The sequence below is a fragment of the Caretta caretta genome, chromosome 1 (genome assembly GCF_965140235.1).
Source record: "Caretta caretta isolate rCarCar2 chromosome 1, rCarCar1.hap1, whole genome shotgun sequence".
Lineage (NCBI taxonomy): Eukaryota > Metazoa > Chordata > Testudines > Cheloniidae > Caretta > Caretta caretta.
Window position 1 is genome coordinate 238,729,360 of NC_134206.1, and position 21,517 is coordinate 238,750,876.

Below are 21,517 nucleotides of genomic sequence, written 5' to 3' on the forward strand. Positions count from 1 at the left end.
ACCAGCCAAAGCTGCTTTCAAATGTAAGACTTATGGCCAGCAGCTCCAAAAATGCAAGAGTTCTCTACCCTGTCTATTGGTTAAAAGGAAAAAACCCAACCATATTAAGCTTAGTTTGCATAGCCTACCTACCCACAATTCATTGAGTGACACTTGGGAAGTCACCATAAATGTACATGGGTTTGGATTCTGGGGGGAAGAATGGCAAAGAGTTTGTTTCTAAGTAGTCAGGACTCTGCTCAAGATTCTAAGGGCTCTTGGCTCTCCTTCCATGAGAACTTTGTTGTGAAAGGCAGTGAGATATGATACAGAAGACAGCAGTAGAGCTGAAAGGACTCTGGACAGGCCTTGCCTAGCTAGTGCCTTAATAAAGCTGAATCAATAAAATGGGTTAGATTGTGGTACCTCCAGGTGGGACTAGGCAAGCAGCTCCCTGGAGACTGACCTGAAAAACTACTGCTTGTCCAAACCATCAATGGGATTTGGTGGATAGCTGAGGAGGCATGGCTAAGGGATCATAATCTATGGGATGTTCTCGCCAGCAGGGGGGAAGAGAGTTAGATGGACTACTGCCAAAGTTATAGGAAGGGGGAGAGTATTTTACTTTTCATTTGCACATATGTTCTGTTGCTGTGTTTTCCCAAGTTTGGCTATGTTCCCTTTCCCCTAATGAAAATTTGTCTTGTGCAGAGTCTTGGAGTTCCTGCAAGTGGGAATGTTCTGTTTGTTAAGATGACTCAGAGATGATGTATTTAGTTTTCTCAGGTTTTGGGGGGTGAGGGGTTGAACTGATTTGGTGTTTGCCAAGAAAAATACTATGTGTATTGCACCCAACCCTTTTTGTTGCCATGATCAATCTGACAGATGGGTTACACAAATGACTACAGTATAGGAATAGCTATACACACTAGAGATGGTCAGAGCCTGGAACTCCCATTCTATGGAAAATTCCAGAACTTAATTTTTATTTTCATCCTGAATTGGAACAAAAAGATGAAATTTCAAAATTTCCCATGGAAAGAAATTGAAAAATTTTGTTTCAGAAAAACTGAAATGACATTTTGTTTTGATCTTATTGAATCATTTCATTTTGATAAGGTTGAAACCATGTAGTTTGCCTAAGGTCAAAAGCATTTTGTTTAAACTGTATCAACTCAACTTTTTGTTATTATACTATAATTTATCATTCATTTATAACATTATAAAAAGTGAAAATATTTTGACTACCATGTCATGTCAAAACACAATGTTTTGAACCTATTTTGATAATTTTTCATTGAAAATGTTGACAAAATGTATATATTCCTGCATAATGTTTCAAGTTAGTCAAATGAGCATTTTCTGATTTTTTCATTATCACTCAGCTTTCACCCCACAGAAATGCAACCATCTCTGAAGAGGAACATGGCAGATAGTTAAAGACTTGAAACACTATGCATCAATTGATTGCGGGAAAAGGAAAGGAATACAATCCAACTGGGACTGCAGAGAGAATTTAAGGAGGTACAATTTAGGGAGAATTTACAATGTAATTACCTAAATTGGAATTTGGCTGGGATACTGGGATCTCTACCCTTATTCTGGAAGATTGTAATGGGATCATTAATAACGACAAGTGGCTAGGATGACCTCAGTTTTATAGCTTATTATCTGAAAATACCACTCCATTAACACAGTGCCCCTTAGCCCTTTGAAACAGTGGGTGCATACTTCTTTAGGCTCAGATTCTGCAAAATGAGCCATAGGGGCAGATCCCTGCAAATTTTAACCAGATCACCTAGTCTAGGTTGTGATATCAGAAGGTATTTAGCCCTGAAAATATCTTTACTGGGCCATCTGTCTTTTTGATGCTTTAATAGACCCCAAGGATTTTAGAAATATGGGAGGAGTCCAGACACATAACCCAAAAAACTAGGAGATGTCTGTGAAATGCAAAACTGCAGACAAATATAAAGATGTGAATATGCTCAGTGACACCATCACAGGGCCTAATAACATCAGCCACACTATCAGAGGCTCGTTCACCTGCACATCCACCAATGTGATATATGCCATCATGTGCCAGCAATGCCCCTCTGCCATGTACATTGGTCAAACTGGACAGTCTCTACGTAAAAGAATAAATGGACACAAATCAGATGTCAAGAATTATAACATTCATAAACCAGTCGGAGAACACTTCAATCTCTCTGGTCACGCAATCACAGACATGAAGGTCGCTATCTTAAAACAAAAAAACTTCAAATCCAGACTCCAGCGAGAAACTGCTGAATTGGAATTCATTTGCAAATTGGATACTATTAATTTAGGCTTAAATAGAGACTGGGAGTGGCTAAGTCATTATGCAAGGTAGCCTGTTTCCTCTTGTTTTTTCCTACCCCCCCCCCAGATATTCTGGTTTAACTTGGATTTAAACTTGGAGAGTGGTCAGTTTAGATGAGCTATTACCAGCAGGAGAGTGAGTTTGTGTGTGTATGGGGGTGGGGGAGAAGTGAGAAAACCTGGATCTATGCAGGAAATAGCCCGACTTGATTATGTAAAGAGTTGTCACTTTGGATGGGCTAGCACCAGCAGGAGAGTGAATTTGTGTGGGGGGGTGGAGGGTGAGAAAACCTGGATTTGTGCTGGAAATGGCCCACCTGTTGATCACTTTAGATAAGCTATTACCAGCAGGACAGTGGGGTGGGAGGAGGTATTGTTTCATATTCTCTGTGTGTATATAAAGTCTGCTGCAGTTTCCACGGTACACATCTGATGAAGTGAGCTGTGGCTCACGAAAGCTCATGCTCAAATAAATTGGTTAGTCTCTAAGGTGCCACAAGTACTCCTTTTCTTTTTGCGAATACAGACTAACACGGCTGTTCCTCTGAAAAGTGTCTTAAAAGAAACTAAACATTGCACTTGGGTTTTCATTTGAAGATTATTCCTGAAAGCTACTTAATGAAAATTTATAAATGTTGATGTACAGAATAATGACTAGTGTTTAAAAAAAATCCAAAGGATAGCGCAGGAAACTAAGTTGGGGGTGGGGGGGAAGAGGGGGAAAATTACTTCTGTTTTGCAGAGAGCATTATGTAGCCAAGGCAATTTTATTAACATGGTGGGATAAAATACAAAGGGTGCTTCCTAATCTCAAAGACTTCAAAACAGACTTTTTTTAGAGACAATATCAATATCAAAGCCAGTTGTCTCTACTATTAAAATGTTCTCTGCTCTTCATTAGTCACAAACAATCCCCTCGACTCACAAAAAGGTACTCAGTAAATTAAAAGCTTTTATGTAACACTCCAACAACAGTTGAATGACTCCAGAGTTAAAAGGGAACTCTGATGTCTGCCAGTATTCAGAGTGGTACCCAATTGCTTTCATTTTTACAACAGAGCTTCACTTAAGTTGTTTATTCATTTGTAGACCTATTGCTGGGCTGATTAGGAATGACCAGTTAATGAAATGCTCAATCTTTTCTGGTTTCTGTGGGCAGCAACCAAAGCCCTGATTCTGCAGTATGGAGACAATGGGTCCATCCACATGGAACTCTTGTGGGATTGAAGCCCAAATTTTCTCTTTGTGCCTGGGCAGGATCTGGGATCTAGATCTCAGAGTGGTGGGTACTCCCTATACGGCAGTATATTGTTATTATCTTCAACTGTTAAAACTATGACCAGAATGGATCTCATCATCCACCCCCTCCCTCATGCCCTTTGAACTGCACTACGTGCTCCTTGGTTGCAGCGAAGGATTGGGATCGTACACCACTGCAGTCCATGGGAGCATCTCAACTTACTTGAATAGGAGGAAGATTACTTGCTATGGTATTTGGCTTGGGGATGGCATTATGAAAATACCACACAATGTGATAGTCATCATATTACGGCATTTGACTCTATCAGGGAGTGGGGGTATTTGTCTGAAACAGTGGCTACTGTATAGAGAGTTTCTAGGGCATGCTTTGTTCACAGTGAGTCATTTGTCTTATTTCTTGGGGCTAGGATTTGTGGGGTGGAGGTTAACCCTAACCCTGACTTTCATTTCAGTGACTGGTATTTCCATTTTGTGTTAGTCTTGTGGTGCTTGGATCCTATTGTCGGTTTGTTTTGTAGCACTGCAGATACTGTAACAGTGACATCTAAATTGCAGGAATGGAAGTCAGGACTCCTAAGTTCTCTCCCTGCTCTGCCACCAATTTACTGTGACTCTGGGTAAGCTACATCACTTGGTGCCTCAGTTTCCCTATGCATAGAAGGAGGATAATAAAGGACGGTGTGAGCTGATTTAATATTAGTAATGCAAGACCCCGTTGTTAGCCCAGGTGTTCCGACGTGCCCTGGCCAGATTCCTGTGTGTGTAACACATCCTTCCTGTCTAAATTCACTCTGCAGTTTCAAATGCTTGGATCAGATTCTCAGATGGTGGAAATTAAAGTCATGGAGCTACACTGATTAGTACAAGCTGAGGGTCTGGCCCGATATTCTTCCTCTATTCCTGTCCTAAACAGTTGTGCCAAAATTCCCATTCACTTCAATTGTGCCAGTATTCCATCTAGAGTCCTACAAGGGTTCTGGGATCTTGCAGGTCCCGGCGGACCCACTGCCATAATAGCAGGAGCCAGTAAAATGTACTTTGTTGCGGGCAGAACTTGGTGGGCAAAGAAACAGACTGTGGTAATTTGCGGGAAAACATGAAGATTTAGTCAATTTGTCATAAATAGAATGTCAGCAATGTAAAGCAAGTTTCTTTTTTTTTTAAATAAGGGTTTTAATACTTAAATTTAAGAAAGGGATAGAAAGAGATTTGATAGCTATTATAACGGGAGTTAAAATATTTTTTACATGGTTTAAGCAAGATTCGTTTTATTCTTTTAGTGGTAAAATTTGTGTCTGAATTCCATTTATATATATATATATATATATATATATATATATAATATTTTAACCGACCATTTTTATTTTATTTTATTTTATTTTTGTAGCATGGGGGAATCTGTCTTGCAGGATTTGTGGGACCAAAGGTTTTTGTGGGTGGGAGTAGGATAAAAATGAAAGAAACAATGTGGGATCGGGTGGGAGTGGATATTGCAGGGCGGGACAGGAGCTGGATTTAAAAAAAAAAAAAAAAAAAAGTCCCACGCAGGACTCGAATTCCATCCACTGTATATGTACAGACCCAAAGGACTAAATTCAGAGGGGCGTCTAAGATAGTGCAGCTTACACATTTATCTAGCTCCCAAAGAGAAACATACACGGCATAGCAATTCTTTTTCTTTTTTCTCTTTGTATTAAGAATATGTACTGATGTTGTGGAACTATTGCCTCGAGTTGTGAATGATATATGAAATGAGAGCCCCTAAGCTAGTGTACAGACAGAGAATACAGACAGTGCTTTGCTGGCAATGCCAGGCTACAGTTATATTCAGCTTGTTGTGTCCTAGATCACTTCGAACCATGAATTAATATACGAAGACCTGTTACTAAGGTAAAAAACTAACCAACTTTATTAAACACTTCCACGTTGACTGGGTGTTTCTGTAGAATGGTCTGCATCTCCAAACTGGAGCAGGAACTAGATTCTTACTGTGTATTTGTACACCATGAGTTCTAGTAGTTGTATAATTGGATCCTGATCTTAGTTAGGACATCTAGGTGATACAACAATATAAATAATAATAAAAGTATCCTATCCCTGTAAACCCTGGGGCTTGGAGATAAACTCAGACAGTTTCCCCATTGAGGTTGTCTGTACTTTGTTTCTTTCAAGTTGCTGCTCAGGAATTTGGATGGGATTTTACCTGGAGATTTCCCTGTTTTGTGAGAAAAGAGAGAGAGAGAGAGAGAGAGAGTAGTTTAGTGGCTAGAGCAGTGAACTGCAGGTCAAGAGAACTGGGCTCTATTCCCAGCCCTACCACTGACCTGCTGGGTGACTGTGGGCACGTCACTTCCCCTCTTTTTCCCCTGTCACTCTGTCCATCTTGTCTATTCACACTGTCTGCTCTTTGGGAGAGGGGCTGCCTCTTACAATACATTTATACAGAACCTAACACAAGGTGTCTTTGCACTCTGCTGGGACTTACAAGTGCTGTGGTAACACAAATAATTAATAGCAACCTCTTGATTAAAAAAAAATACTTCCCAAAATTATAACTTATTGCCACAACTGAAGACATTCGTAAAACATTAGGGGAACTGCCTGTAACGTGGGGGAGAGAAGGAGAGAACTGGAGTAGCTTGAGAGGCAAGCTTACAATGCTCTCTTCCGGTGTTTTTCTACTGCAAATTCCCACAAACATTGCAGATGAACCCTCCCATCATTTGGGTGGTTAAGTATTGCTGGAGTAGCAAAATCACCCCTGCTTCCTCCTACTCTGCAGTATTCAGTGTCTGACAATACTCCAGTTGGTTCAGGCTATCTTGAGGTCTAATGAACATATCAAAGAAATAGCTCAGTGCTCCCCATATTTCCAAAAAGCATATGTTAAACAATGTAGGTAAAGAGAAACTGTAACAGGATTCACTTGTCCTAACAGTCCATCTGTTTTCTACTCCCTGCTGAGCAAATCTCTTTTCCTGGTTCCCTTTCAGGTGCACTCTTACCTTACGTAACGCTTTTTTTATTGGAGGTGCATGCTGTGACCCTGTCAGAATTGCTACAGCAGGGGTGACCTCAGTAATGACCATCCACAGCCTGCCAAGCTGAGTTGGTCAGTGTTAGCTGATTAAACTTTTAACAACATCCCCTGTGCGATAAAGGGCAAAATGACAACTTTGCCCATCGTCAAGGTGTCTGTATAATAAACTAATTAGTAAACTACACAGTCTGTGGAGCTTTTAATGAGTGCTATCGTCTGGCCTCTGTAATAAAAACCCAGTCTGCCCCCTTTTGGGATTCAATTAAGGCACAGACTGTCATATGCTTGGCCTAGCTGATCAATGAATCCATTCCGACCTCTGTCGGAGCTGTTTGCAAGGTCAGTGGCAGTAGTGAGGAAAGCCAGCTTGGTAATGGGGAGACATACCCAACGGCACCCGACAGGCACCAAAATCAGTTGTTAATGTCCTCCTGGTCATTTGACATCAGCAGAAGTTTCTCTCACTCAAAGGTTAGCTGAAAGAGAAGACAGCAATAAAAAAAAAAAAGTATGGGTAGGTATATTGGTATTTCTAAGCAGAAAGGTCCCTCTGTTATTTAAAATCATCCTTAATTCTTTAACATCTGCTTATACCTAAGGTAACTGTTTTTTCCCCATGCAGCACAATATCCCATCAGGTGTTTTCTCTCTCAAATATGTTTACTGATTTGCTCCAGATGTAAAAATAAACACAAATCAAAAGTGAAGGGGTGACTCTTACTTAAACATACACACACACTTTTCAGTTCTTTGCATATGAATAATACTTAGCACTTTGTATCCAAAAGGTATTATGAACACTAAATTAACCCTCATGACACTGCAGCAAAACAAATAATTTCATCCTTATTTTATGGATGGAAAACTGAGACAGACCTCCTGTCTAGGCATGTAGGAGTAGATAGGGGCTATCATCCCATTTATTCCCCTATGCATAGTATAGCTCCTCCCCTCATCCCCACATGCACTGGCCAGTGTAGTTGAGATAATGCTGAGGGCATTGCAATTTGCTGCTGGTATAGGCCAGTGGCCAGTAACTACACTCACCCCAGAGCAATGAGGAAGCAGAGTAGGGATTATGACCCCAGAGGGTGTGTCTGAGTCACAATGCCTCCCAAGGCTATTGCTGGGAAAGTGCAGGTTATGCAACATCCCTGGAATAGGGCTATGTCTAAAGTCCCAAGTTAGCTCTATAGAAAGCATTTGAGACCTGAAGAAGTTGGAATTAGATCTGCGATTAGAGGAGCTCCTGCTCTCCAGGTACACTGTTAGTGCTGAAACAATTATAAATGATCATTTGGAGGTTTTGTATATTTTTCAAAGTTTTAATTAAGGTTTTCAAAATGATTGTATTTCAAAAATGTTTAAAACAGTTTTTTTAAAAAGGTGATATGTATATAAAAGTAATGGTTTAGTGAAGGTAAGTCAGGAGCTTCTGTTCTCCCTTTCTCATAAAACAAGAAAAAAGGGGACAGTTAGCGAAATTAAAGAAAAGGAGTACTTGTGGCACCTCAGAGACTAACAAATTTATTTGAGCATAAGCTTTAGCTCACAAAAGCTTATACTCAAATAGATTTGTTAGTCTCTAAGGTGCCACAAGTACTCCTTTTCTTTTTGCGGATACAGACTAACACGGCTGCAACTCTGAAACCAGAAATTAAAGAGTGGTACATTCAAAACCGATTAAAGGAAATACTTTCCCCCCCTTGGTGCCTAATTAGACTGTGGAACTCATTGCCACAGGATGTCACTGAGGCCAATACCTAGTAAGATTCTGAAACAGAATGGATGTTTATATGGATTATAAGAATATCCAGAATTACAACTCTAAATGCAAACAACACATTGTGGAAGGGATAAAAATCTCATGCTTCAGGGTTTAAATCAATCTATAGCTCATTGGGATTATGCTGAGACCTTCATGGTGAACAATTACACACATTTACCTACTATTGGTATCTTGTACCTTCCTGTTTGAACTCTGGCACTGGCCACTGTTGAAGACAGAGCATGGGTCTGAACCACTATGCCAGTATGGCAAATCTTATCTTCCTAAATGGATGTGCAGAGAGAAACAGAAGACTTGACAAGTCATAGTCTTATATGTGGATGTCAATAATTTTGGATGTGGAATAGGGACCAGATGCTATCCCTGTTGAAGTCAATAGGAATTTTAACATTATATCAGACCCCAAATTAACTGTTTAAATACAATTTGAAGATGGGTCCTAGTACACAAAGGATAGATCCCCTGGCAGAAGAGTAGACTAAATTTAGTAGGAGTCTATGCCAATTGGCATTCCTCATTTTTGTGATAAACATGCAATAGAATGCACTTTGTATTTACTACCTTTCTAGGGCAACTGTTTCTTTAAATGTGCAACAATTTTCAATTTTTTATAAAAACTAGAAATGTTCATATACTGAACTTCACTCTTTACATGTTCCAATCTGGATATAAACTATATAAGCCAAATCCTGCCCTTTGTGGTAAAGAGGCACTTCTCACTGACTTCCTATACTGTACCTGCACTGCAGTAGGACAGGATACCTACCGAGAACACAAGAATGGTAATTGGAAGACTCTTGTGCCTGCCATTGGTCCACAGTCTGAAGGGAAAGGGGCTCACAACCTTAGCTAGCACATAAAGAGTGGGGAAGAGTACACATGCTGGCGAGAGGAACACATTACTGCATTTGCGAGGAGCCTCACATAGTTATTATGTTCAAGCAATCCTGAACTGTTCCTAGCCACTCTGTTCTGCACCAGCAGGATAGATCTGGTAACCAGTGTATGCCTGGCTCCAGTGTTTTCTCCATCTTCCAGGTTTAGCTCTGGCAATTAATGGCATAATTTAGCCCCACAAAGTGTTTGGAAGTGCAATATATACATACACACAAGGTCACTGAAGAGGAAATTTATAAGAGAAAACAATTTCACAGAGGAAGATGTACTAAAAAGTAGGGCTGGTCAATTTTTTTTGGCATATCATAATTCAAAGGGAGGGGGAGGCCAAACGTTCAACTAAATTTTTCCAGGGTTTTGACCATTCTGAGTCCATCAATTTTTAAAAGCTTTACATTGACCATTTCAAAATTTCAAATCCAAAACCAGGATTTTTTTTTTCATTACAAGGTTTCCATCCCCATTTTAAAGCTAGTTTTACTAAAAGTAATATGGTGAAATCTAGACCTAGATTTCAAATACCTCAAGTGTATGAGTGTCAAGGGGTTTGGTTCAGGCTCATCTCTATAGTTTACCATGCATCCCAATCTCTAATCCCCCCCCTTGAAATCTGTCCACTTTTCCTCATGGTGGTGCTCATTACCATGCCTCCTCTTAACATGGTTATTTGGTTACAAATATTTATTCCTTTCCATGCTATGACTGTTCTCATGTGACAGGAATGCACATGACAAAGACATGTTTTATATTTTGATAGTTCCTAGCATGTATCACTGTTTACTTGAAGTAAACCTGAAGGCTGTGGGACATTTTCTATTCAGTTATACCAATGCAACCCCATCAATTTCAAGACCCATGTTTAACTACCATGAGTGGCCAAATAGGTTTTGTGCCTGGGTGAGTAAACTTCTATGATAATTTTGCCAGGACAGGAAGCAGGGAAAAGTATAGGAAGATGTAACAAGATGTTATTTTCCAAGATCTTGTACCAAGATACAGAACAGATTTTGCTGGCTCATGCTGGCAACTAGATCAAGTATGTCCTATTAGCCATAAGGTGCACTAAAGTACCTAGAAACATCCAAACTTAGGAGCAAACTCTGCTAGGAAACTTATTTTTATTTAAGATAATAATAACAAAAGCCCCAGAGATAGGGGACTATATCTAGTCTATGTGTACTGTGCTGTGTTAGAGCAAGGTGAGAATGCCACTTACTTAAAGTAGATTATCATGTTCCCCACATCACATTATTGGCTGTAAAAAGAATTATTGAAAATAGGGGACAGAAAGTTGTGTGTGTGGTGAGAACCTATTTCCTCGATTAAAGCAGCATTCTGAATATTTTAAAGGGGTCTACCCTCTGACCCTGCTTAAAGTATTTAAAGAGGCTGGTTGTGGGAAGAAAGTCATGGAAAAAATAGCATACTTATGTGTTATCTCCTTAATTCCTGCCAAACATGCAAAATTGTTATGAAAATTCATCAGCCCAGGCACAAAACCTGCTCTCTCATTCTTCCCAAGGAGATGCCAATAGTGTAAAATCTACTGTTAGTTTTTAGCTCATCAGAAACATTCCTTGCCTCAGGTTAATTGGTGGGTAGAATTTCACAAGGCTACACACTCAACCTCTGCCCAAATTCAAGTACATGTTTTGGTACATAAACTCAGAAATATAGAAATATTCAGGAATAAATCACAGAAATATCGCACATATGTTTGTTGGGCAATATAAAATGGTTTCTATGGAGGTCATTAAGCAATGCCATTGCACTGAAGAAGGTCATATTGCAAGCCAATCCACAACCTCTGGTCCACCCACAAGTGGAAGTGGATAGAAGATTTTGAGAGCACTGAAAATCTCCACAGTGCTTCATCATTATTTAGTGTAGTGTTTCTTCCCCAGTCTCATGAACTCCAGGCTCCTATTTACACCTGTGGGGCCACCAGGTGGACCATCAAGTGATGATAAAAAACATTTAATTTAAGCTCTCTCTTCCTCCATCCTCTACAATAATGGAAGATATGAGGAAGCATGTAAATCTTGGCAAGTCTTGATTCTTTTGGGTCTAAACAGCGAGCACAGCAGCACGACTTTATGATCCAAATTCTTAATTATACTATTACTCCTTTATGTTGCTTTGGCTGAGAAAGGATGTGATTCTTGGGAAGGCCTTGTGGGAGTACACCCAGTATAAGGAGAGTGGGCATCCCCAGCTGGCATCATGGTGGGCTTTCTACTCCACCTCCATTGTAGGAGACATGAGTCCTTTTCCTTTCCAACCTTAGTTTTTCTCTTTCCTATCTCTCTCTCCTTTTTCCTTTTGTCTAGTAAGAATCTGGTTTAGACAGCCAAGACTGCATATTTTGCAACAGTGCTGTATGCCTGTGACCAGAAAGAGGCAGTTAAAAACAATACCCTAAATAGCCCAGTTCTGGTACAAGTTTCCCAGGTCTCAGAGTAGCTGGGAAAACAATTGCTGTGTCTGTGTTTTTACAGCAGTGAGGTTGCAAGTGAGAGTCAACACCAGACACAGAAGATATATTTTCTATCTTTGCTATTCTTTTCCCCTCCCTTTTTTGTATTTTTGTCTTGTTTTGGCTCCTGGGAAACAGGATCAGATTTTAACAACAACACAATAACAAGAGTTCCAGCCCAACTCAACTAACTTCTTCCCTTTTCCTCAAAAGGCCTTTAAATTACCATCTTTGATACCATCTAAGAGACTGTGAAACAAGGAGGGGGAAGGGGCAGGTACATGTAAAAACTCTCTCTCGCTAAAGGAAAAGGGAATATGGGATCATGGGGCCACAGAAATATAGGGCTGGAAGGGACCTCAAGAGGTCATTTAGCCAAGCCCTGTGCACTGAGACAGGACTAAGTATCCGTAGATGATCCCTGACCCGTGTTCGTCTAACTTATTCTTTAAAACTTCCAGTGATGGAGATTCCACAACTTTTGTTGGAAGCCTATTCCAGATATAAATTAGAAATCTTTAAATTAGAAAGATTTTCCTAATATCTAATCTAAATCCTTCTTGCTGCAGATTACAGCCATTACTTCTTGTTCTACCTTCAGTGGACCTGGAGAACAATTGATCACAGTCCTCTTTATAAAAGCACTTAATATATTTGAAGACTGGTATCAGATCCCCACTCAGTGTTCTTTTCTCAAGACTAAACATGTCCAGTTTTTTTAACCTTTCCTCAGGGGTTAAGTTTTCTAAACCTCTTATCATTTGGTTGCTTTCCTCTGAACTCTCTCCAATCTTTTCTAAAACGTGGTGCCGAGAATTGGACACAGTACTCCAGCCGAGGCCCCAATACTCCCAAACAGAGTGGGACAGTTACCTACCATGTCTAACAATCCAGAATTAGATTAGCCTTTTGTGCAACTGCATCACATTGTGGTCCTTCTCAGCCCTCCTAACCAGTTATTCCCCATTTTGTAGTTGTGCATTTGATTTTTCCTTCCGAAGTGAAGTACTTTGCACTTATTTTTTATTGAATCTAATCTTGTTCATTTCAGACCAGTTCTCCAATTTGTCAAGGTTGTTTTGAATTCTAATCCTCCAAAGTGCTTGCAACCGCTCCCAGCTTTTGTCATTTGCAAATTTTATAAGGATATTCTCTACTCCATTATTCAAGTAATTAATGAGATATACTGAATATTGGACCCAGGACTGACCCCTGTGAGTCTCCACTAGATATGTCTCACCCAGATTGACAGTGAACCATTGATAACCACTCTTTGAGTATGGTCTTTCATCCAGTTGGGCACCTGCCTTATAGTAATTTCATCTAGACCACACTTCCCTCATTTATTTTTGAGAATACCATGTGGCACTATGTTAAAAGCCTTACTAAAGTCAAGATATATTCTGACTACTGCTTCCCACCTGTCCAGTAGGCCAGTAACCCTGTCAAAGAAGGAAATTAGGTTGGTTTGTCATGGTTAGTTCTTACAATTCCACGCTATCTGATCCTTATAACCCTATTATCCTCTAGGTGCTTACATATTGATTATTTAATAATTTGTTCCAGTATCTTTCCAGGTATCAAAGCGACGCTGACTGTCTAGAATTCCCCAGGTACTCTTTGGTTCCTTTTTTAAAGATAGGTACTATGCTTGCCCTTCTCCAGTCTTCTGGGTCCTCATCCCTCCTCCAGGAGTTCTCCAAAATAATTGCTAACAGTTCCAATATAGCTTCAGATAGTTACTTTTGCCTGCATTCCTTCCCCCTCATTGATAATATTTATTGTGTTGAGTATCTGGTCACCATTAACCTTTTTAATAAAGACTGAAGGAAAATAGGCATTAAACACCTCAGCTTTGTGATGACATCAGTTATTAGCTCTCCTTCCCTGCTAAATAGAAGACCTACACTTCCCTTTATTTTTCTCTTGTTCCTAATGTATTTAAAGAACCTCTTATTATTACCTTTTCTGTCCCTTGCTAGGTGTAAATTATTTTGTGCCTTAGCCTTTCTGATTGTGTCCCAACATGTTGTTAAAATGAAAGCCTTATTTAATACTTTACATTGCTAATCCTTAAATTGTTTTTTCCCTTCTTTTCTGTATCTAAAAGGTCAAAAGGATTTTTAATGGTGTATTTGCTAGGGTAACAAGGAGGTGGAGGTCTCTGTAAACCAAATGACAAACCCTCTTTAAAACTGTTTAATGTTGGATGGTGACATGGTCCTGTCAACACCTTTGATTCTTTGGGCCTGTATATTCCATCTAAATTAATACAACAGTTTAGAAATATCCTTTGTGAGAGTGTATGTGTGTGTGTGTGTGTGTAAGTAATCAGTTGAAAATATCTGCTCAATGTGTAGCAACGGTCAAAAAAGCTAACAGAATGTTAGGAACCATTAGGAAAGGGATAGATAGTAAGAGAGAAAATATCATAATGCCACTATGTAAAGCCATGGTATGCCACACCTTGAATGCTGCATGCAGTTCTGGTCTCCCCATCTCAAAGAAAAAAAAAGATATATTAGAACTGGAAAAGGACAACAAAAATGATTAGGGGTATGGAACAGCTTCCATATGAGGAGAGATTAAAAAGACTGGGACTTTTCAGCTTGGGAAAGAGACAACTAAATGAGGATCTGATAGAGGTCTATAAAGTCATAAATGGTGTGGAGAAAGTGTTGTTTACTCCTTCACATAACACAAGAATCAGGGGTCACCCAATGAAATTTATAGGCAGAATGTTTAAAACAAACAAAAGGAAGTATGTCTTCACACAGTGCACAGTCAACCTGTGGAACTCATTGCCAGGGGATGCTCTAAAGAGAAAAAAAATAACTGGGTTTAAAAAAGAATTAGATACGTTCATAAGTCCATCAATGGCTAGTAGCCGAGATGGTCAGGGATGCAACCCCATGCTCTGGGTGTCCTAAGCCTCTAACTGCCAGGAACTGGGAGTGGATGACAGGGGATGGATCATGTGATAATTGCCCTGTTTTGTTCATTCCCTCTGAAGCATCTGACATTGGCCACTATTAGAAGAGAGGTTACTGGGCTAGATGGACAATTGGTTTGACCCAGTATGGCCGTTCTTATGTTCTGTGTTATCATCAAAATGCTTTATGAGAATTAACTAAATCAATATCACAGTGCCCCTATACTGAAGTGAGCTGAATATTGCCATGTTCAGATAGTGAAAATTCTGGCATTATTATCTTTATCTCCATTTTTTGTGTACTCGGGTTAAGACACCTGGGCCCAGAGCCTCAAAGTTACTTCAGAGCCCAACTCCCATTGATTTTAGTGGGAGTTAAGTGGCTAGATACCTTTCAGGTTCCAATTGCTGTTATTTTTGTCTTCCCTTACTCTTTTCCTCCTATCGTTTAGTGCACTCACTTAAGGCATCTAGTCTCAGGCCCCTGTCCTGCAATACGCAGGCCGATCATTGGTGCCTCCATTGAGTTCAGTGGGACTCCCAGCAGGCACAATGACCTTCCCAGACAGAGCCAGTTGCAGGATCAGAGCCGTAAACCCCGATTAAGGAAAGCATCCCATTTAAATCAATGGGACGTACGAAATGGTAAGTGCAGTCCTGAATAGGTTTAAGTGCTTTCCTGCACTGGGGCCTCAGTATGTAAACTCTGTGGAGCAGGGAAGATGCCTATGTGGTTGTATAGACAATGAGCCCCAGATTGGGCATTTGGGTGGTACCAGAAGAGAAATCATATAGATAATAAAATGTACCTCACAGGCAAAACTACCTAGGGCTTTTTGTCAATCACAGGTGACCTGCCACTGGGCAGGAAGAAAACAGGTGAGCAGAAGGGAAAGACCAAGTTTTTGTATGAACGTAAGCAGGTCAAGTTTGTTTGAATCTCTGAGGAGTAGTTTACTGCAGAACTAAGCCCCATTTCAGGAAAACATTTAAGCACATGCTTAAATCCATCCTTATCCAGTTAAGCATATGTTTAAGTGCTTTCCTGAATTCAGGGAGATGATTGCTCTTTTTAAATTCTCCCAACTCCCGTTTTTGTCTCTAGTTGCTCCTGCTTTCTTCTCAACATGCTCTGGAGGCCTTTATCTTATTTGTCAATGTTTGATACTAAAATAAAAAGGTGTTAATCTTTGCAATGACCTTTCTGCTTTATTTCTACTAGAAAAGGGATGTTGTATCTTTTGTAAGTAACTTCAAGGTGAGATATTCTGCAGCTTTCAAACGTATGCTTTTATCCAGTTAATCATTGTGCATTACCTACTTTCATCAATGGTCGGAAGCTTAATTCCAGGATTACTCATCCACACGAAAAACCAAATAGAAAAATCAGAAGTATAGACCCAAACAATAGAACTTTTATACCAGGATAATTAGAAAAGGAACCTACTACCCAGGATTATAATTAGTGACTAACATATTAAATGACCTTTAACATTTACCTTAAGCCCCGGATTTCTAGAAAACCAGCAAGGTTATGAATGCCATATTAGTAATCTTTAATCTTTATTACTGCTGTGGACAGAATTTTAATGATTTTTAAATAGGCAGCGGTCACTAACATATCCCTATTAAAATAAAAAAAATCTCATAAAAAATTAAATGGATTAAGACTTCAAATGTACCATCATCAAAAGTATTATCTAATTATGGAGTTCAGTGAACAGGCCAAGTGAAATGGTTGGTAATATTAGTTACTTACCACATGGGAATGCCCAGGATTTATGCACAAATAGATTCTGCTTCTGTTGCAACATAGTAATTAAGAATTTGTCAGGGAAATTTGACCCTCTAGGGTAGAAATTACTTTGTAAAATAAGAATGGCAGAGCACTAGTCTCCTTGCTGCACATAATTTAACTTGATTATTTATACATCAAAGGGAGTCTGCAGTGACTGCAGCATAATATTTAAGTAGAGGGATATTAGAGAAAGAAGCATCTAGTGAAATCTTTTTCCCAAATCTCCGTGAGAAAATAGAGGAAATTTTCATAAAGCATTTCATTTTGCATATAAATTGGTGCCTAGATTGTGCCTGTGAATTTACTGCTGTCAAATTTAATTTTTCTTTAATTCTTCAGGCCCAGATGTGAAAGGCTCTGTGTGCAGGATGCAATTTTCAATGCTTACAGGTAGCACCCAGATCAATAATGTGTCTTTATGAGAAATTACCGTTAATGTTATTGAGTATGCATTTTGCTTTATAGGATAATAAGGTAATATGAAATGCCAATTCATTCATTAGGAAAGAGCTAAGTGCTTAAATGAAATGGGTGACAGGTCTGAAAAAAGATGTAGTTGTGGGCAGGAAGTCAAGAATGGATTTTTAATGACCTAATACCAAAAGGTTTTAACCACTTATTTGCATTTGCTTCCTATAAACAATATTAACTTTAAAATAAAGCCCTTTGAATATTTAAATTGCAGTAAGCAATTCTACTTGCAAAGACTATTAAGAGATGTTAGATTTCTGGGAAGCTTTCAGGTTAGTGTTTTTTTAGAAACAATGAAATGAACTATTATCTGATATAAAAATTAAAACATGAATTTAAATTGACAGGGATACAGTGAGGCAAAATCAAAAGTTTACTTTGTGAAAAATTATTTAAATACAGTGTATTAAACATTTTGCACTCCCAGCTCAGTAATCTAAAGCAATAATCAACATTAAATTAGGATCCCGATGAACTGTTGAGGATAGAAATTGGAGCCTGTTCAAAGCCAAACACCATGAGTTTTCTTTGGCAACATACTGCTGCCTTTTTAGACTCCTGTACTGTAATCCTTCATAAACCCAGGAATCAACTGTTCTCAACAGTAAGAGTAAAGCTTGTCTGAGAGAGTTTTCTCAGGGTCTAGTCTGAGGCTGTGGAATGATTTCCCTAAAGAAATAGGGTCATCACAAACCTCAACACCTTTGGCTCCAAGGGCAAGGCATATTGCTTTGACCTTGCCTTCTCTAATATACACATAGCAACAGGTACATATTTTAAAACCAACCAACCAACCATCATATATTTCCAAAACAAGACACTCCACTGTGTACGCTTCTTCTGGGGAGAGGATGAGAGACCAAGCATCATGAGACAGATGTGTAATCACTTTGCTTAACATACTACTGAAAGGTACTCAGATATTACAGTGATTACTGAAGTATAACAACCTATATAGAATATAGAGTGAAGTTCATTAATCTTTTGGGAGACTTCAATGGGACCCTATTCTCAGTTGAGTCCAAACTCAGCTTTCAGTCTCTAGTTTTGCATGGTTTTCACTAAGTAGTGATTCTCTTTGTTGGATCCCAGAAGTGCAACTCAGTGGGTAAAAACTGTGCCAGAAGGCAATAAGGCCCAGATCCTCAAAGGTATTTACACCCACCCGCACACCCCTCTTTGAGGATCTGGGCCCAGAGGATCTGGTCCAATGCACACTCAAGTCAATATTAGTTCTTTCATTTACTTCAATGAATACTGGATCAGACCTTGAAAGAATTAACACTGGGTGTCTCACTGTACTTAGAAGTAGTGCTGACTGTTCTGTATTGTGTATTCTGTTCTGTAACACTTCTGGGTTATCTTTATTTAACCAGTTACCTTGTTAGAATCCTGCTCTTGCTGCTCCTTACTGTACCACAGCACTAGACAAGCCTCCATAAAGCAAACAAATTGTGTACAAACCCCTGGAACCTAAAAAAGTATCACCCAACCCTATTTATGAAATGCATAAATAGAAAATAGTCTTTGGAGAAAATAGCAGAACCCATATGTTCCAGAATTACTCCTAATTTAAAGCATTCTTTAAATGGATAGAAATTTTGTGTTCTAAAACTTTAGGCTGAGCTTTTCAAAGCTGCCCAAAGGGTTTGGATGCCTGTTTTCCATTATAAGTAATGGAAAATTAGGTATCTCAGATCTCTTGGGCAGCTTTGAAAATGTCACCTTACAGTTTACAATGGATGGCATTAAAACTCAATATTTGCCATCCCACAAGAATATAGTAAGATACCATAGTTATCGGAGGCACCTTGAGATGGATGAGCTTGGATGCCCAGCATTTTAATGGCTCACACTGTAAAAACAAAAGACAGCTACTAGAAGGACCATTAAACCTTGATTTGTATTTCAACTTTTCCTTTCCATGTCTGTGCCTAAAGTTTCTTCTTCTTTTTTTAACTTCTAAGTAGGACACTTCTGACCTTCTACAACTCAAACTATAAAGAGAGGACTTTCTCTGACATTGTTTGAGAATAGGCTGTACTTTTTTTTTAAGGAGCCTTCCATTGATTTTTAGCCTTCAGAAAGCAATGGTTCCTTCAGTTGCATAATCTCACAAGCTGCAGTAAAAGGAGAGTGCCCCCATTTCTAGAGCAAAGCGTGTACCTGAAGTAGATAGCAGCGTGGATAGTCTCACCAAAGTCACAATGGCCAAAGGAAAGCTTTGGAGTATCTCAGCTGAAATCCCTCTCTTTGGGAGGTTGAAGGTGGAGGAGGAACTGTACTATTATTAATCTATATTACAGTAGTGCCTAACAGACCCAACTGAGTTTGAGGCACCATTAAAACAGGAATGGATAAACTGATTCAGATGTGTGTGAAAACAGAATTAGCCTTTTCACCCCCCGGGTTTGGTAATCTAGACAGCTTTCCGTAATGACCATCTACAGAACTCCTGTTAAATTTACAAAGGGGAGTGGAGGGAGGAAAGGGTAGAAAATTGAATAACTATTAAATAACACACTACTTATATACCTGCCTCATTGCCATGATGTCCTATTTTGTCGAATGTAAGCGTGTACTCAGTATGCTTAAACTGCCAATTCATACCTCATCTTATTCTTCTTGTGCTGCCATCTTCCCTAAGCTCCCTTTAGTGTTCTTTTGTAGCATTGCCTTTACTCCCTCCTGCACTGTACTGAGGAAACCTTTTACCATTTTGCAGCACTCAGGAATAGATCAACTTGCCTGGGTTAACATACAAACTGACACAAAGCCAACCATTCAAGGATAAGGGGAAGCCTCTGAATAGGAGATCTGCAGAGAAACTACTCACTTTCGAGAGACAAAGATGACCAGTTTATAGTCCTGTGTCCACCAAAGCGGAATGACATAAAACTCCCAGCTCAGACATGAAAAATAAGGAAGTTGTCAACTAATAGCTAACTTGCTACAGTAGTTGTCTAGGTAACCTCCTCCATGGATATTTCTGCTAGGCCACTTCCTGAAGGAAAACTGCCATTTCCAGCAGTAACTTCTACATTGTAAGTGTTCCAAAGACAAAGGGACCCTGGAGAAGCAACTGAGAGTTCCCAGCCAGCTCCCACTCTGACCTTTCATCTACAGCCTCCAGAGCATTTTAACTTCCAAAATCAGAGAGGTACTTAAAGTTGACTGATCATTTTGACAGAAGGGCAATGTACTTATATACAAACACTCACAGGTATTACAGGTGAGATAATGCCATCAGCCTTTCAGATTTGTTAGAACCGATATCAGAGTAGAAAAATTAGTAACTTAGATGCAAGTATAATAAAATCAAAAGGGTTTCAAAGGGGAGATGTGGTATATGTTTTGAGTAAGCACGCTTGCTATATTCGTAGCTGCACCTATAGCATCAGACATCATGAGAAGAGGTCTCTAATTTGTCTGACTGTTCCTAGGTACTGCCTATAGTACTTGGGCAAATTGCTTAACTTAGAAAAAGAACTACAGAACTACTGTTTCTCCTTCTTCATGGACCTTATCATTCTCTGCTCTCTTTCCTGATCTCACTGCTAGGCCATCACTCACCTGTCCTCTGTCCTTTCATAGTGGCACCGCTGTTGCATCAAAAGCATTTTCCTCTGCTGCTCCAGGCATCTGGACCATGCTTTCTGAGACAAGCACATTGACAATTTATATAGACCCTAGATCTCATAATTTCACTCTCCCTCTACCCCTTCTTTATTTACAATCAAAACATTTCTGAGCTACAGTTTATATAGTGTATACATGCTGTATTAGATTGCACATTGTTAGTGAAGGCCAAATCTTGTGATCTTTTACATCTGCAAATAGTTTCTTTGAAATTAAAGGAACTTAGAACCTGATCCAAAGCCCAGTGAAGTCAGTGGGTATCTTTCCATAGACTTCTATGAACTTTGGATCAGGCTCTTAATAAGCTGTGCTCACATGCATCCATATGAGGATCTAGCTAAAAATCTGCAGGCTGGAGAAAGGCCTGCATCGGTCACTGGTGGTCCATGGACTGCAGTAGGAAAATCACTGAAATAAGATACTATTCACTGCTTACCCCAAATTTCTGTGTAGCATTGCTGTAGAATGTTAAACAGCTGCTGTGTTCCACAAAAGGTAGCTGCAGTTTAATGATTCCTTTTACTAATCTATAAAGTGCTTTGGGATCCATCTGAATAAATGAATTTCCGTAGAATGTAAATGACCATTATAATTACTATTAATTTGCCTGAGCAATGTAACCCAGAACACAGATTCTCTGTTGATTTATCTCTGAAATAATATACATTCAGTTCAACCATGCATCTCAGTCATGTCAGGGAAAGTAGAGCACAATCTATTATATTAGTCAAATGAACAGTATATATACTATTTCCGGACTGAACAGCAAGTTATCACAAAAGTGAAAGTTGCTTTTTCCAGTTCCCTTCCACACTTGGTTTCACCAGTCATTTAGTGCTATAGGGACAGATTTTCGAACAAATAAGCACACTGTTGCATATGCAAATTCTAAT

At 39.3% G+C, this 21,517-nt stretch overlaps 1 long non-coding RNA gene across 1 annotated transcript in view; it reads right to left on the minus strand.

Annotated features, from left to right (window-relative positions):
• Window positions 1-5,529: 5,529 nt before the first annotated feature.
• LOC125625498 (uncharacterized) overlaps window positions 5,530-21,517 on the minus strand; it is a 75,656-nt gene continuing 59,668 nt past the window's right edge. The window contains exons 3-4 of the long non-coding RNA XR_007353572.2: window positions 7,010-7,098; window positions 5,530-5,797 (exon numbers count right to left, since the gene is read on the minus strand). This is a non-coding gene — a long non-coding RNA (uncharacterized LOC125625498). The remainder of the gene's footprint in view (window positions 5,798-7,009; window positions 7,099-21,517) is intronic.